The sequence below is a fragment of the Nicotiana tomentosiformis genome, chromosome 2, assembly GCF_000390325.3.
Source record: "Nicotiana tomentosiformis chromosome 2, ASM39032v3, whole genome shotgun sequence".
In the NCBI taxonomy this organism is placed as follows: Eukaryota; Viridiplantae; Streptophyta; class Magnoliopsida; order Solanales; family Solanaceae; genus Nicotiana; species Nicotiana tomentosiformis.
This window is the reverse complement of record NC_090813.1, coordinates 194,423,522-194,441,779: the sequence shown is the minus strand read 5'-3', so window position 1 is coordinate 194,441,779 and position 18,258 is coordinate 194,423,522.

Below are 18,258 nucleotides of genomic sequence, written 5' to 3'. Positions count from 1 at the left end.
AATTAGTCAAAAAGGGAATCAACGATCTTCAAAAATTAAGGACTTATGTTTTTTATAGTACAATTAAATAATACCCCTAAGGGGTAGGTCTCCATCAATATATAAATGGGACTTGACAATCCATTAAGGACATTGTAACGTATGCTCATAAGCAATACATTTTCCAAGCTCCTACTCTTTGATATTTTTTCTGTCAATAAAAGTGTATTCAACTCAATGGTGGATGGCATTCATAAATTGAAATCATCCAATTCATGTGGTTTGCAGTTATTTTATCGCTATTTATTTTAATTGCAATCTAATTTATCGCTTTGTATCAAGTTAATCCACATGTCCTTAAAACCACTAAGAAATTCAATTGTTATCCGATTTTGAGGGTAAACAGTTTGGCGCCCACCGTGGGGCTAAGGATAATAGTGGTTATTTGATACAAATCTTCATAACACACACTACTTTACACTTGCTCTTTGAAGTATCTTTGATTTCAGGCTAAAAATGTCAAACTCACAATTAGCACCCCTATATATCGACAACGAGTCCGGTCATCAGGGTGAGAATAACAACATAGCGCCTGGTAACGTAGGGCCACTCGCTGGTCCCATAGGAATTTCGATCGCAGTTCTGATTGATGTTAATTCCCATGTGGCGATCGACGCCAACTTACATACCGACCCCGAAAATAGCATATGTGGTGGGGTCGATCGGCGGCTCGAAACACACGAAACAATGAAGAAGATGGGATCAACCTACGGATGATCTTCGAAATGATGCTAGCTCAACAGGTGGCGATAGCTCAATTGCAGAGCTAAAGCCAGATGCCGAGCAAAGTTGAACCCGATCCGCCCCGTGAAGTCACCCGCATAAATGAACCGGTCATAATAAGGTCAAATGAACAAGAATCAGGTACTAACCCCGAGATTATAAAGATGTTCGAGGAGCTGACAAAGAGGATAGAATCAGGGGAAAAGAAAATCGAAGCAAACAACAAAAAGGTGAAAACCTACAATTCCAGAGTAGATCAAATCCCAGAGGTACCTTCGATATTAAAAGGACTGGATTCTAGGAAGTTCGTGCTAAAACCCTTTTCCTCCAAGCACGGCTCCTAAGCCGATCCCCAAGAAATTATGTATGCCCAAAATACCTAAGTATAACGGGACAACCGATCCAAACGAGCATGTAACTTCTTACACGTGTGCCATCAAAGGGAACGACTTGGAAGACGACGAGATCGAGTCTGTTCTACTAAAAAAAAATGTATCACAACTTACCTTCTAATTCTATTGATTTATTTGCTATGCTTGCAGACTCCTTCGTGAAAGCACATATTGGTGCCATCAAGGCCTCTACAATCCGATCCAGCTCAAAGGGACCCTAACCAGATGTGCAAATATCATGGCACTCACGGTTATAAAACGGAAGAGTGTCGACAGATGAGAGAAGAAATAGCTTGTTTATTCAACAATGGGCACCTTCGAGAATTCTTGAGCGACCGAGCCAAGAACCACTTTAGAAACAGGGATTCTAATAAACATACAGGACAAGAAGATACAGAAACATCAACACGTCATAAATATGATCATCGGTGGAATCGATATCCCACAAGGGGCGATGTTGAAACGCACCAAAGTATCCATCACTAGGGAGAAACGAACTCAAGACTTCGTACCGGGAGGAATTTTATCTTTCAGCGACGAAGATGCGGAAGTGACCATACAACCTCACAATGATGCACTGGTAATATCTGTACTCGTAAATAAAACTCGAATTAAACATGTGTTGATTGATCCAGGTAGCTCGGCCAATATCGTTCGGTCGAGGGTCGTAGAACAGCTCGGCCTACGATACAAAGTCGTGCCTCCAGTCCGAATTCTAAACGGGTTCAACATGGCATGTGAAACCACTAAGGGGGAGATAACGTTACCAGTCAATATCACCTGAACCATACGTGAGGCCAAGTTTTATGTGATCGAAGGAAACATGAGGTACAACGCCCTTTCTCGAAAGGCCGTGGATCTACAACATGAGGCCAGTGCCCTCAACTCTTCACCAAGTGTTAAAATTCCCAACTCCGGAAGGGGTTAAGACGGTCTATGGGGAACAACCGACCGCAAAAGAGATATTTGCAGTCAAATAAGTGATTCCAATATCAATACTCACAACATCGAAAGAACCAAATTCGGGTGCAAACTAAGAGACCAAATAGCAGTCACTAACACCGGCCACGACCCAATCGGATGAGTAGGGGACTTATGAAGACGATGATTATGGGCCCCCCTATATTTTATAATTCCCAATGACTATGACTCAACCAAATCAGTGGTCGAAGAGCTGGAACAGGTTATATTGGTTGAGCATCTCCCCGATCGGAAGGTATACCTAGGCACGTGGTTAATTCCCGAGCTCAGGAAAAAACTTATTCAATTCCTTGTAACTAATATAGATTGTTTCTCTTGGTCCTATCTTGATATGACAGGGGTCCCACCGGAGGTAACCACTCACAAACTAAGCCTAGACCCGAAAATAAATCCGGTCAGGCAGAAGAGGAGGCCCCAATCCAAGGTTAAACATGTTTTTATCAAGGACGAGGTATCTAAACTCCTTAAAATAGGGTCCATTCGGGAGGTTAAATACCCGGATTAGTTGGAAAACGTAGTGGTAGTCCCTAAAAAGGGAATAAACTAAGAATGTGTGTAGATTACAAATATTCAAATAAAGCATGCCCCAAAGGCTCTTTTCCTTTCCCCAACATCGACCGTATGATCGACACCACGACCGGCCACGAGATCCTTGGTTTTTTCGATGCCTATTCCGGGTACAACCAAATACGGATGGACCTAGGTGATCATGAAAAAAAAACCCTTCATCACTAAATACGGCACATATTGTTATAATGTAATGCCATTTGGATTAAAAAATGCTGGTGCCACATACCAACGCTTAGTAAATCGGATGTTCGAAGAACAAATAGGAAAATCGATGGAAGTTTACATTGACGATATGTTGGTTAAGTCCCTGCGAGCAGAGGACCATTTAAAATATTTGCAAGAAACCTTCAGCATATTAAAGAGGTACAATATGAAGTTGAACCTAGAAAAATATGCATTCGGAGTCGGATCGAGTAAATTCCTTGGGTTTATGGTATCCAACCGAGGAATCGAGATCAACTCGGACAAAATCAAAGCCATAGAAGATATCACAGTCGTAGACAACGTAAAGGTCGTGCAAAGGCTAATCGGGCGCATAGCCGCTCTGATGGAGCTCAAAAGATACTTATCGAGCACACCACTGCTTCATACACCAAAGACATATGAACAACTGTATTTGTACTTGGCGGTCTCGGAGATAGCGGTAAGTGGAGTCCTAGTTCGGGAGGAACGAGGTACGCAATCCGATTTATTATGTTAGTAGGACCTTAGGTGAGGCCAAAACTAGGTACCCCCACCTAGAAAAACTGGTGTTCGCCTTGCTAAGCGCCTCTAGGAAACTAAAATCATACTTCAAATGTCACCCCATATGTGTCGTAACAACTTACCCATTAAGGAACGTAATGCATAATCCCAAACTTTCTGGCCGATTGGCCAAATGGGCAGTGGAAGTAAGTGGTTACGATATTGAGTACCGACCTCGGACCGCCATTAAGTCCCAAATTTTGGCTGACTTCGTGGCTGACTTTACGCCGACCTTAATACTCGAGATCGAAAGAGAATTATTGATTAACTCGGGGACTTCCTCGGGAATATGGACCCTCTTTACGGATGGCACTTCAAACGCAAAAGGGTCCGGTCTTGGCATCATACTAAAGCCACCAACATGTAAAATAATTAGGCAATCTATTAAGACTGTAAAATTGACTAACAACGAGGCCGAATATGAGGCCATGATTAGAGGCCTTAAATTAGCCAAAAGCTTGGGGGCAGAGGTGATCGAAGCCAAGCGCGACTCACTCCTTGTGGTAAACCAAGTTAATGGGACATTCGAGGTCAGGGAAGATCGATTACAAAGATACTTGGACAAGTTACAGGTAACATTACATCGGTTCAAAGAATGGACTTTGCAACATGTACCTCGGGATCAAAACAACGAAGTTGATGCCCTCGCTAACTTGGGATCGTCGATCGAAGACAACGAGATCAACTCGGGAGAAATTGTATAGCTTATAAGATTGGCGGTGGAACAAGGCCACGCCGAGATTAACTCAACGAGTCTAACTTGGGACTGGAGGAATAAGTACGTGGAATATCTCAAAACCGGAAAACTGCCCTCGGACCCAAAGGAATCGAGGGCCCTACGAATGAAGGCAACCCGATTTAGTTTGTCCGAGGATGGAACCTTAGTTAGAAGAACATTCAATGGACCGATTGCGATATATTTGGGACCAGGAGACACCGAATATGTTTGGAGGGAAATTCACGAAGGTACCTGTGGAAATCATCCGGGCGCTGAATCACTGGTTCAAAAAATAATCAGAGCCGGTTACTACTGGATCGATATGGAAAAATACGCGAAGGAGTTCGTTCGAAAATGCGATGGATGCCAAAAGCATGCTCCGATGATTCATCGAGCAGGAGAGCCTCTACATTCGGTCTTGTCACCATGGTCGTTCGTGAAATGGGGATGGACATCGTTGGCCCCCTTCCGCGGGCACCCGGTAAGGTTCAATTTATTTTATTTATGACTGACTATTTTTCTAAATGGGTGGAAGCATAGACGAATGAAAAGGTCAGAGAAAAAGAAGTCATCGATTTTATCTGGGACCACATTATATGTCGATTCGGAATACCGGTCGAGATTGTGTGCGACAACGGAAAATAATTTATTGGCAGCAAAGTAAGCAAGTTTCTTGAAGACCATAAGATCAAAAGGATCTTATCCACTCCTTACCACCCTAGTGGGAACGGACAAGCAGAATCCACCAATAAAACCATAATCCAAAACCTCAGAAAGAGGTTGATCGACGCCAAAGGAAAATGGAAGGAAATGCTACATGAGGTTCTATGGGCGTACCGTACAACCTCGAAGTCCAATACCGGATCCACACCATTTTCTTTGGTTTATGGCACCGAAGCTTTAATACCAATCTAGGTCAGAGAACCGAGCATCAGATTCTGACATGCAACAAAGGAATCAAATAACGAGGCTATGAGTACGAGCCTGGAACTATTAGATGAAAGGCGCAAAGCCGCCTTTGTCCGGTTGGCCGCCCAAAAACAGCGGACCAAAAGATATTATAATCGAAGGGCCAACCTTCGATATTTCAATACCAGGGACTTAGTACTAAGAAAAGTTACACTAAACACCTGAAACCCGAATGAAGGGAAATTAGGGCCAAACTGGGAAGGACCGTACCAAATTATCGAAATCACCGGAAAAGGTTCCTACAAGCTCGAAACAATGAGCGGCAAACAATTGCCGAACAACTGGAATATAACTCACTTAAAGCGATATTACTGCTAAGGTACAACATCGTTCTTTATTTTATTTTGCATTTCAAACTAACACTTGCAGGTGACCAACAAGGGATGATGCAAGATACTAGGTCTGAAAGCACGCGTTGCACTCTTTTTTCCTTAAACCGGCTTTGTCCCAAATGAGTTTTTCGACAAGGTTTTTAACGAGGCAACAAGTAAATCGTGCTAACTTAGAATTGAAGGCCAACTACAAACCGGTGATAAGGGAAGAAACTTCGTGATTGAAGGGTCTCGGTCAATAAGATTTATTGTGAGGGCCAAACGGTCAAATGAACTGTGCCCGCTCGAGCCTTGGCACAAAACATGTATACATTTGTGCACAAGAATATAAAAGAAGATTTTTCCTTGCAAATAAATATCTTGTCCTTTGAAATATTTCTTACATCTTTCAAGAAGCCAAAGATATCGAGCCCAAGGGCCACCTTAATCCGAGTTCGAACATTCACTTCACTCGGGACTATAGGCATTGCCCAAATTAAAAGGCTAAGGACATTCTAAGTTGAACACTTGAGGTCATGAAGCTTATTTGGCATTGCCTGAATTAAAAGGCTAAGGTCGTTTCGAGTTAATAACACTCGAGGGCACGAAGCTTATTTGGCATTGCCAGAATTAAAAGGCTAAGGGCATTCCGAGTTAATAACACTCGAGGGCATGAAGCTTATTTGGCATTGCCAGAATTAAAAGGCTAAGACCATTCCGAGTTAATAACACTCGAGGGCATGAAGCCTATTTGGCATTGCCTGAATTAAAAGGCTAAGGTCGTTCCAAGTTAAAAACACTCGAGGGCATGAAGCTTATTTGGCATTTCCTGAATTAAAAGGCTAAGGCTGTTCCAAGTTAAAAACACTCGAGGGCATGAAGCTTATTTGGCATTACCCGAATTAAAAGGCTAAGGCCACTCCGAGTTAATAACACTTGAGGGCATAAAGCTTATTTGGCATTGCCCGAATTAAAAGGTTAAGGCCATTCCGAGTTAAAAACACTCGAGGGCATGGAGCTTATTTGGCATTGCCCGAATTAAAAGGCTAAGGCCATTCCGAGTTAATAACACTCGAGGGCATGAAGCTTATTTGGCATTGCCCGAATTAAAAGGCTAAGGTTGTTCCGGGTTAAAAACACTCGAGGGCATGAAGCTTATTTGGCAGTGCCCGAATTAAAAGGTTAAGGTCGTTCCAAGTTAATAACACTCGAGGGCATGAAGCTTATTTGGCATTTCCTGAATTAAAAGGCTAAGGTCATTCTGAGTTAAAAACACTTGAGGGAATGAAGCTTATTTGGCATTGGCCGAATTAAAAAGCTAAGGTCGTTTCGAGTTAAAAACGTTCGAGGGCATGAAGCTTATTTGGCATTTCCCGAATTAAAAGGCTAAGGTCATTCCGAGTTAATAACACTCGAGGGCAGGAAGGTTTTTTGGCATTGCCCGAATTAAAAGGCTAAGGCCATTCCGAGTTAATAACACTCGAGGGCATGATGCTTATTTGGCATTGTCCGAATTAAAAGGCTAAGGCCGTTCCGAGTTAAAAACACTCAAGGGAATGAAGCTTATTTAGCATTGCCCGAATTAAAAGGCTAAGGTTGTTCCGGGTTAAAAACACTCGAGGGCATGAAGCTTATTTGGCAGTGCCCGAATTAAAAGGTTAAGGTCGTTCCAAGTTAATAACACTCGAGGGCATGAAGCTTATTTGACATTGCCCGGGCTAAAAAGGGCTACGACCATATTAACACGGCTCATGTACGTAACAAAAACAAGGACTTCCAAAAATTATTATAACCAGTTCTAAAGGCTACCCTCGGCAAGCTATAAACCTAAATTATTCTAAGAAAAGTTTTCTGTAACACCGAATCCCTACAATGCCTTAACACAAAGTAGCGTTAAAGGCAAGATTTGTTCGAACCTTCGAACATAATCTAAGTATTTCATGCTAAGGCATTTTGACCTTTGCAAAAACAAATAAAAGCAAAAAGATAGTGCAAAAGCTATGAAAGGGAAAAGGCTTTATATATATATATATATCAAAATTTCTTTACAAAGGATGAATAGCCCCGATACATATTTTTTACAACGGCCGAACGACCTCGACAAAAAGATAGTGCAAAAAACAAAAAGATCCTAAATGTCCTAATCTTCATCGGGGGCCTCACCATCGGACTCACCCGACTCTTCAGACCCCTCGGAATCTTCCTCGGGATAAGCCAGCTTCCTGGCATTGGCTTCGTATATCTTGGCATTTTTGTTTTCAGCCAATACATCAAAAATTTGAGCATGGACTCCCTTGAGGGCCTCCTTTCGGGATTGCCACCTCGCATGCTTCACCATGTTTTTTTCTTGGTCCTGAATCACCTCAACATCAGCTTTATATTGGGCCACATTATCATCGGCCTCGACTCTGACCACATCAACCTCTAATTTGGCCGCCTCAAGCTCCCTGGCTAGGTTCTCTTGACCAGAAACAATCGAGTTCAACAAAGATTGGAGTCCCTCGATCGTATTTACCTGCACCGAGTATTTCTCCCTTATAACCTGAAGCTGAACCTTAGCCGAAGCTAACTGCGCTGAGGCAGTCTCTTTTTTCGAGGCCAGGCGGTCCATATTTTTCTTCTATTCTTCGGTCTCAGCCTTCACCGTGCCCACCTCCACCTGAAGCTGCTCGATCTGATCAAGTCTCTTTTGAACCTGTGGGTTCGAGTCATTAGCTAATGTGTCTGAATCATCATTACTAAGTTCGAATATTCGTCTTACCTGCTCGACCAAATCGGCATGCTCCTTCCGAGACGCTTCTAACTCAACCTGGAGTCTCTCACTAAGAAGTTTGTAAGCATCCTTTTTCTCAGCAAGCTCCCAAGTCACGGCCTGGTGATGCTTGAACTCCTCCCGATATTAGAGAAAGGCCTCGTGATGAAGCACTGAGGCCTGCAAGCACAAAGGAAAACATTACGATTGTTCATGATTAAATGTAAGTACATAATAGAGGGACATTCGAAATTACCCTATTCAGCACGTGTTGAACTTCGTTGAACAGGCATGGCGTTTCCACCTCGTTCATTTTAGCTTGATCCTCTTCGGTCACCAAGCACCGAAGGTAAATGGAAATCCCTACAGGGTAGAGAGAACTTGGGCGTCCTCCGAAATGGACATATAAATTGCTCGTCTCCGAGTAGGATCAACACTCGGAGTTGGGAACTGATTCACTAATTTTGGGCTTGAAGAAGACCCGCCAACTCCCGGGGACGGTATCTTCTTTGGTACCGGTAAATCGCCCAACCCAGTGACATCCTCTGAAGTAGTAGAATCCAGGCCATCAAATAAATTGTGGAAACAATCGGCTGCTCCTTGGCCCCCTCGAGGTTACTTTTCAACTCCTGAGCCTCGTTTATCATAGAATTGGTAAACGAAGGCGATCTAGAGAGATCGATCACCCCAAGCGCCTCTTTAGACACATTACCTTATGACCGAGAAGTACCGGTCACAATTTCTTTTCCGACCTCCCTAGTTCGGGGCAAAACAGTCTCGACCCTCCCTGGTTCGGATACTTCATCCATTGCTTCTTCTACAACCTCCATAGCTTGAAGTAGTTCGGAACCACTTCTCACGCGGTTCACCAATTCAGAATCTTCTCCTTATTCTGACTCATCCCTCAACCGACGGAGTGAGTCCGATGAGAGTTCTCGGGCATTGGCATTCTTAGGTTTGCGCGCCAGCCTCTTCCTCGGTCTCTTCTTTTCAAGGCTCGAGGAACTCAGAGTTATTCCTCTTTTCTTCTCTTTATCCTGCTTCGGAGCAGGGGGATCAGCGTATATATCGTCATCGGCTGATGGAGGCATCATTTTGATATCTTTTGATAAACTTGCAAAAAGAAAGTAAAATGATTCAGAGAGTGATGATGTGAAAGTAAGATCAAATATAACTTAGAGGAAAAAAATCTGACCATGGTTGCGGGACTCCCATTGGCCCTTTGAGAGCTCACGCTATAAGCACTCGGAATAAGGTCTCTATGTCGCAATGCCCTCGACCCACTCCTTGAGTCGAGGAACGGCATCCGGCATTCGGGCAACAACTGCATCATCACATAACATCAATGAGAAGGGAGGAAAACGAAAAGCAATATAAGAAAATTTGAAGGCGAAGTTTCACTTACGTTTTATGTTCCATTTCTCGGGTAATGGCATGTCCGCAGTCGGGATTAAGTTTGAGGTCCTCACTCGAACAAATCGGCCCAACCAACCCCGGTCCTTATCCTCGTCGATGCTCTAAAATAAGGCCGTAGTGGCTCGACATGCGAGCTTGATTAATCCCCCTATGTAAAGTCGAGGGATATACATGTACATGAGGTGGTCGAGGGTAAATGGACACCCCTCGAGCTTGCTCACAAAGAAACGAAGCAGAATAACAATCCTCCAAAATGAAGGATGGATCTGCCCAAGCGTCACTTCATACCTTTTGCAAAAGGCTATGATAACTGGGTCTAAAGGACCAAGTATGAAAGGATAATTGTAAACACTTAAAAAACCTCCACGTGGGTGGTGATCGATTCATCGGGGGTAAGGACCACTATGAGTTTATCTTCCCAGTTGCAGTCCTCTTTGACCTTATCGAGGATGCTGACAGTAATAGTACATATGTACCTTGAGTCCGGCTCGCACCGTCCCGGTACCAAGGGGGGTTTCTCGACCTTGAAGTCGGCCCGGTTGGGCACCCTGAAGGGACAAACGACTTTAGAGGAGGTTCCGGTGTTGGTTCCTCAGTAGCAGCAGGCGAACCATTTTCAGATGGTTTGGAGGAAGAAGGGGTTTCTTTTTTAGGAACAGATTTTGAAATCTTTGCCGTTTTGTATAAATAATTTAGAAGAAAGTATTGGTAAAAGAGGAGGCGTGCTTAGCGAAATAACTTATGTAAACTTTCAAAGGAACTAGAAGAGAGGGTATAATTATCAGATAACTTATAAGAATTCTCAGAAAACCAGAAGGGAAGAAGTTTGAACTTAAGCTCTCATAAAATAAGTAGATGAAAGCGATGAGTTTTCTCAAAACGCAAAAGCAAATCTTTGAATGTAAAAGTTCTAATGAATGAAAGGGGTATTTATAGTTTTCTCAAAATGGCGGTTCGCTTCCTGTAGTGACTGACCATTAACTGACATCCATTTAATGCCTTAAAGACTGGACCGACTGGATGTTTTCAACTGTTCTTATCACTTACGTCATGAATCTGTCGTCATGATTTATCGGAGTAAGAATTGGGAGCCCATATCGTTTCTCATCATTTACTCTCCAAAAAACAAGGGGATTTGACGTCGTATTTTGTCTCCTACGTCATGATCTATCGAAATGAGAATCTGAGACTCATATCGTTTTTCGTCACCTACACTCCAAAAAATGAGGGGACTATTTGTGTACGAGTAAAACCGAGCTCGGTGTTCGATCGAGCTTGAGAAACGGAGGGCCAAGGTCGGTACATCTGTAATATGGTAAAAATCAAAGTTTGAGGTTCTATATGACATCCAACATTGTCAACCGGGGGAGGAATATAATATTCAAGATCAGACCCAAAGCATCATCAAAACTAGCCATCAAGATTATCAGATTTGCCCTCGAGTCTACCGAAGGTGTAACCGGCCAACTCATCCGACAAGGGTCTGCGATTGTCACGACCCGAAATTCCCACCTTCGGGACCGTGATAGCGCCTAACATTTCACTTTCTAGGCAAGCCAACGTTAGAATATAATTAGCCATTTTAACAAAAAATTTAAATTAATAATAACAATAAAACAAATGCGAAAATAAAGTCTGAAATAAAGTGATTAATCCATAATAATCGCGATATCTAAATACCATCCCAGAACTGGAGTCACAAGTGCACGAGCTTCTAAAATAATACAAATATATGTGTGAATAAAATAAAGCTGCCTAAAAGCAATCACACAGGTAAAATAAAGTAGACGGGGACTTCAGAACTACGGACGCTGTGCAGTTATACCTCAAGTCTCCTCTGGGTAGCTGAAATCTGAGCAAGTATATGGTATGCCGTTAGGACCAACTCGAAAATCTGCACAAGAAGTGCAAAGTGTAGTATCAGTACAACCGATCCCATGTATTGGTAAGTGCCGAGCCTAACCTCAACGAAGTGGTGACGAAGCTAAGGCGAGTCACTTACATTAACATGCACGCAATAATAGTAATAACAACAATAATAATAACGGGAATAGTAGTAAGACCAGTAAATAATATTAATAATTGAAATCAATTCAACAGTCACAATCCCTCAACTTGTTTCCATTTCGACGTGCAACCCGTTCCCCTAATATAAATTTTAAACAAGTATGTTGCGACGTGCAATCCGATCCCCCAATATAGGCTTTTAAATAAGTCTGTTGCGGCGTGCAATCCGATCCCCCAATATAGTTACTTTCATTTCCGTTGCGGCATGCAACCCGATCCCCCAATATATTTTAACAACTCATAAATGTAGTAAATATTACTCCAATAAATACCACGTTTAATGAGAAACTATTAATCATAAAGGCACACAATAATTATAATTTATTTTTGAACAAACAATGACAATTAGCAATTAATTGTGAAAATCATGGAGAAAATAGGCAGTTTAATATTTAGTATGCTAAATGTCAAATAACAATTAAGACACATAAGTTAAATAAGCATATAACAATTATTGCAAGAATTCACGAATTAATATTTGACAAGGAATATGAGTGAAACAATTAATATAATAATTAATTCATGATTTAAAACGATTTATGATTTTTCAAGTAATTATGCAAACAATTAATTTCACGACATATAGACACTCGTCATCTTGCCTATACGTGATTCACATGCATCTCACATAGCAAATAATTTAAGGGTTCTATTCCCTCAAGTCAAGGTTAACCACGACACTTACCTCGCTTTGCAACCAAATTTCAAGAATCCAATAAACCTTTGTCTCGCGAATTCGTGTCCAAAATCCTCAAATCTAGGCATAAACAATTCAATATACTCAATACAAATCGTAGGAATTAATTCCATATGAATTTATAAATTTTCCGGATAAAAATCTGAAATTTATTTTAAAAATAACAGTGGTACCCACATCTCGAATCCCGAAAAAACTCATGAAATCCAAACACCTGTTCCGATACGAGTTCAACCATACAAAAATTATCAAATTCCGACATCGAATTGACCTTCAAATCTTAATTTTACATTTTTGGAAGATTTTATAAAAATCTAATTTTTCTTCCATAAATTCACTGATTCATGATATAAATAAGTATGGAATCATGAAATATAATTAATATAGGATAAGAAACACTTACCCCAATGTTTCCCCGTGAACATCGCCCAAAACTCGTCCTACCCGAGCTCAAAATCGAAAATGGTGGAAAATGAGTCGAAATCCCATTTCTAGAACTTAAGTTCTGTTTGCCCAGATTTTTACTCATCGCGATTGCGGGAATTCGTTTGCGATCGCGTAGAACAATTTTCTGCCTATCCATTTTACTCTTCGCGATCACGGACAATTCTTTGCGATCGCGAATCATGTTTTGGTTTCCCAAAATTTTAACTCTACGCGATCGCGTAAATGGTCATGCGATCGCAAAGAACATTTTCACAGCCTTATGCGATCGCGTACTGACTTGTGCGATCGCGTAGCACAAATTTGGTGCTTCAGCTTCTGCCTCATTCCTTCTTCGTGAACGCGGCTTTGCCCTCGCGTTCGCGGTGCCTTAGCTTTTCCAACTGTGCGATCGCGTACAATACTATGCGATCGCATAGTACAAATTTTCATCAGTGAACAACAAGCCTTCACGATCGCGGATGAAGCCGCGCGATCGCGATCAAGGAAACCAGAAATGGGAAATACTAGATTTCCAGGCATTTATTTTTGAACAAAAATGGTCTGAGGCTCGTCTGAAACTCACTCGAGCCCTCGGGGCTCCAAACCAAACATGCACACAAGTCCAAAAACCTCATACGAACTCGCTCGCACGATCAAAACACCAATTTAACACCTAGAATTATTAATCGGACACCGAATCAGATGAAATTTTTAAGAAAACTTTAAGACTTCTATTTTCACAACTGAACGTATGAATCACGTCAAATCAACTCCGTTTCTCACCAAATTTGACTGACAAGTCATAAATGACATAACGGACCTATAAAAATTTTCAGAACTTGAATCCGACCTCGATATCAATAAAAGTAAATTTTGGTCAAACTTTGAAATCTTTAAGCCTTTAGGCTTCTAGTTTTCGCCAACTGGCGATATTTCAAGCTAGGGACCTCCAAATTAAATTCTGGGCATACGCTCAAGTCCCAAATCATGATACGGACCTACCGGTACTGTCAAAACACTGATTCGAGTCCGTTTACTTAAAATATTGACCAAAGTCAACTTAGTTGAGTTTTAAGGCTTTCACATTTTAATCTATTTTTCACATAAAAACTTTCCAAAAATTATACGGGTTGCGCACACAAGTCGAGGAATGATGAATAGTGCTTTTTAAGGTCTTAGAACACAGAAATAATTATTAAATTTAAAGATGACCTTTTGGGTCATCACATTCTCCACTTCTAAAACAAACATTCGTCCTCGAACGAAGTTAGAAAAAGTACCTGAGCTGGTAAAAAGGTGTGGATATTTACATTGCATGTACGACTCGGACTCTCAGATAGATGTTTCTACCGGCTGACCTCTCCATTGTACCCGAACTGAAGGATAACTCTTAGACCTCAACTGTCGGACTTGCCGGGCTAAAATAGCTACCGGCTCCTATTCATAAGTCAAATCTTTGTCCAATTGGATTAAGCTGAAGTCTAACACATGGGATGTATCACCATGATATTTTCGGAGCATAGACACATGGAACACCGGATGAACTGCTGATAAACTAGGTGGTAGTGCAAGCTTGTAGGCTACTTCACCCACCCTTTAAAGAATTTCAAAGGGTCCAATATACCTAGGGCTCAACTTGCCCTTCTTTCTGAACCTCATTACACCTTTCATAGGTGAAACCCAGAGCAATACTCTTTCTCCAACCATGAATGCAATATCACGAACTTTACGGTCGGCATAACTCTTTTGTCTAGACTGAGATGTGCGAAGTCGATCCTGAATAATCTTGACCTTATCTAAGGCATCCTGTACCAAATCGGTACCCAATAACCGAGCCTCTCCCGGTTAAAACCATCCAACTGGCGAACGACATTGTTACACCTTGTGCGTCCCAAGGTGACGTAATGAATATGAGACTTTTTAATCATGATTTAAATGATTTTAAAGTCATAATGTGTCTATATATGATGTTTGGATAGAAAATATGAAGTTTGGGAAAAATCGGATTTAAGTTGCGGAAATATCAACTAAGGATTTGCCCTATAACAGAGCTTTTTGAGAAATATAGTTTGTGTACTATATGAGATCTTTTTGGGAAATATTATATACCAAATTTAAGGTCTTGAAATGTAGTTTCCAATGCACTTAACCGTTCATTAATACGGCACTCGGATAAAAAATTATAAGTTTTGGAAGAAGGGCCAATCATAGGGTGCCAAGTAGCACCTTTTTTACTTTTTTAAAAAATGGGATATTTACATCCCATCTCGCCTCTTTCTCCATTTTTCCAGAAAGCTCGCCCAAATAACACCCCTAACTTTACTCTTAAGCTCTCTACAAGATCTTCAAACAAGATTATCATCCCGGGCACGGAATCAAAAAGCGATAACATTAAAACGATCCCTACGACGTAAGTATAGCTATATCGCCTCTCTTTTTCTTTGTAGTTTGAGTTTTGGAAGGTACTTAATAGTTAAGAAAACGTGTACTTTCTGTATTTAAGTGTTTAAATATCAAGGAATGTTTATAAATTCGTTTTCTAATAGTTAGAACTTACGGGACGGTGATCGGAAGTCGTGAGTTCGAGTTATTTGACTTGTAGTGGACTGTTTTGTGGGTTGTTTCGTGTTGCCTTTGGGTTGTATATTTTTCTACTATTTAATGGAGTTTTGGAGGATAAATGGTATGGAGAAATACCACATAATGATGGAATGGTGGGCTGGTCGTTCGTCATTTTATTTTTTTAAGTTGTTTGGCACTACTTTGGTTGTCGTTTTATGTATGAAGTGATTAGGGTGTGTGGGCTGTTTTGTGGTATATTGTGATAGAGATAAGGTTAGAAAATGATTCTTACATATTATTATTGTTGTGTTCTTGTTGTTGTTATTGTTGGTATATGGTATTGGAGGAGGGCCTAGTTACAGGGGAAATGCTGCCCAAATTTACGTAAACGAGCTACTAGTTTAAGTTGCGGACTTAACCTTTACTCAGCACTGATTTTAAATCTCCTTATGATGTGGTAGATTTAATTGAGTTGTTTTAAGAATTTCTTGGAAGGTATTAAGGACTCAACGGAGTTAAGGTATGTTAAAACTATCCCTTCTTTCTTTTTGGCATGATCCAAATGATACAAATGAAACGAGCAAAATACGCAACGTTCATAAATGACTCTATTCATAGAAATACTAGGGTTGTCCATATTCTTGATTCCCCGTGTGAATTATTATTATATTCTCTGTTCATGGGTCTCAGAAAAATACGTATTTGATAAAGTTTGTCCGAAAAACATATTGATTTTATGATATTCGAGAAATCTTATTAACGTATTTCTTATGCATTTCATGCATTTATGCATGTACATTGACCCGTGACCAGAAGGCATTATATACGCATATATTATATGTATATGAGATATGAAAAAAGGTTATGGCGGTGTATACGCACTACCACCTGATCAACTGGTATACATTGATGATTTTTCCCACAGTGGCTGAGATGATATGATACGATGCCCTCAGAGGCTGGATGATGTTATGTAAGCATATACCTATGCATGGTATGGCATTTATACGCACATGCATGACATTATAAATTTTCATGATTCATAGAGCTATTCAAAATTTCAGGTTGAGTTCTTTTACTCCATGTTTCTCTCATGTCTATTATTTACTGATTTTCATTCCTTACATACTCGGTACATTATTTGTGCTGATGTCCCTTTTGCCTGGGGACGCTGTGTTTCATGCCCGCAGGTCCCGATAGACAGGTTGAGAGTTCTCCTAGTAGGCTATCAGCTCAGCATAAGGTGTTTGTGCACTCCACTTGTCCCGGAGTTGCCTATTTGGTCAGTGTGATTTGAATATGTATTGATTGGTATGGCGGGGCTATGCCCCGAACTTTATGATATTTATGTACTCTTAGAGGCTTATAGATAGATGTCATGTATACCGATACTGGTATGGCCTTATAGGCCAGTACGTCATATGTATAAGTCGGTATATTAAGTTGGGTCACCCTATATTGAATATTTCCTCATGTTTTATTCTACTTATCTCACGACAGCCTCTCCGGCTCAATTACCTATGATAGTATGATATGAAAGATACATTACGTTGGTACTCAGTTGAGTAAGGTACCGGGTGCCCGTCGCGGCCCATCGGTTTGGGTCATGACAGAAGTGGAATCAGAGCAGTTCCGTCCTAGGGAGTCTACAAGCCGTCTATAGTAGAGTCTTGTTTATGGGTGTGATGTGCACCAAACTTATAAGCAGGAGGCTACAAGGCATTTAGGACTGTCACTCTTTCTTCTTACCCTAGTTCGTGTGGTAGAGATCAGCTGTAAGAAATTCAAATTCCTAAATTCTATTTTCTTCGTTATACAACGATATCTACATCCAGAAAGACAATTGGTAAGAGATTGAATGTGGTTATGGAAGAGTTGAGTCAGGGGAACTCGATTTTGCGTCATGCTTATGATGAGTAAATGTAAGGCCTTCAGTAAATATGTGTGTACTACGACGTGTGAGCCTCTTGATAAGGAGTCCTAAGGCATGAATATCTATTTACCCCTATGGTACAAAGCAAAGAGAGAATCAAAAGGTAGATACAAGTTTAAACAAGTAAAAGAAGCTAGGTGAAGAAGGATATGAGGTACCCAGTTAGTGAAGATTATCTGTATTTACAATTCAGGCAGAGAAATATATGCATTCTGAGTTACTTTCAACAATAACAAAGATATATTCACTTGACAACACCCATTTCAGTTATGCCCTGTGGGGGCTAACATATATAATTTAAGAGAGTGATGGGATATCGGCATCTAACTGGGGTTAGAGTAACCCAAATTTGTGGATGGATTGTTATCATTAGCTCAAATTTCCGCGGGATATTGCAAACATGGTAATGGTTCTCCTTGTGAGACACCCAGATAGTGCACTCTAGAATAGTACAATCAGATATGAATACTAGAATGTTCATAAATTTCAGAAGATTGGCATTGGAATCCTAGAAGGGATAAATATTTACCTTTGTATGGCTCTCGTCCCTAGTAAAGAGAGTGTTAGGCGACCCGAAGAGCCAGTGAGTTTAATCAAGGGGGCTAAAAGTGAAAGAATGTTTTAAAGAAGTTTTCATAATAAGGTGATATACAGAAATATTACCAGGAGAATAAGAAGAAAGTAAATGAAGCATTATGAGTAAGATGTGATAAATGGATGATAACGGTAAATCAAAATATGACAGGACTACAGATTCTATAGTCAAGTGAAGGAAAAGATAAAAAGTTACATGCCTTGAGACAATAAAAGAGTATAATCCATAAAGTCATGTCCCCATTTCGAGAAATGAGTTGGTGACTCATACGTAATTACCAGAAGGAAAAGTTAGACCCCGGAGTAATAGAAATTAGTATGGGCTAGTGAATAAGATAAACTGAACATGAATTCGGGACCGAAG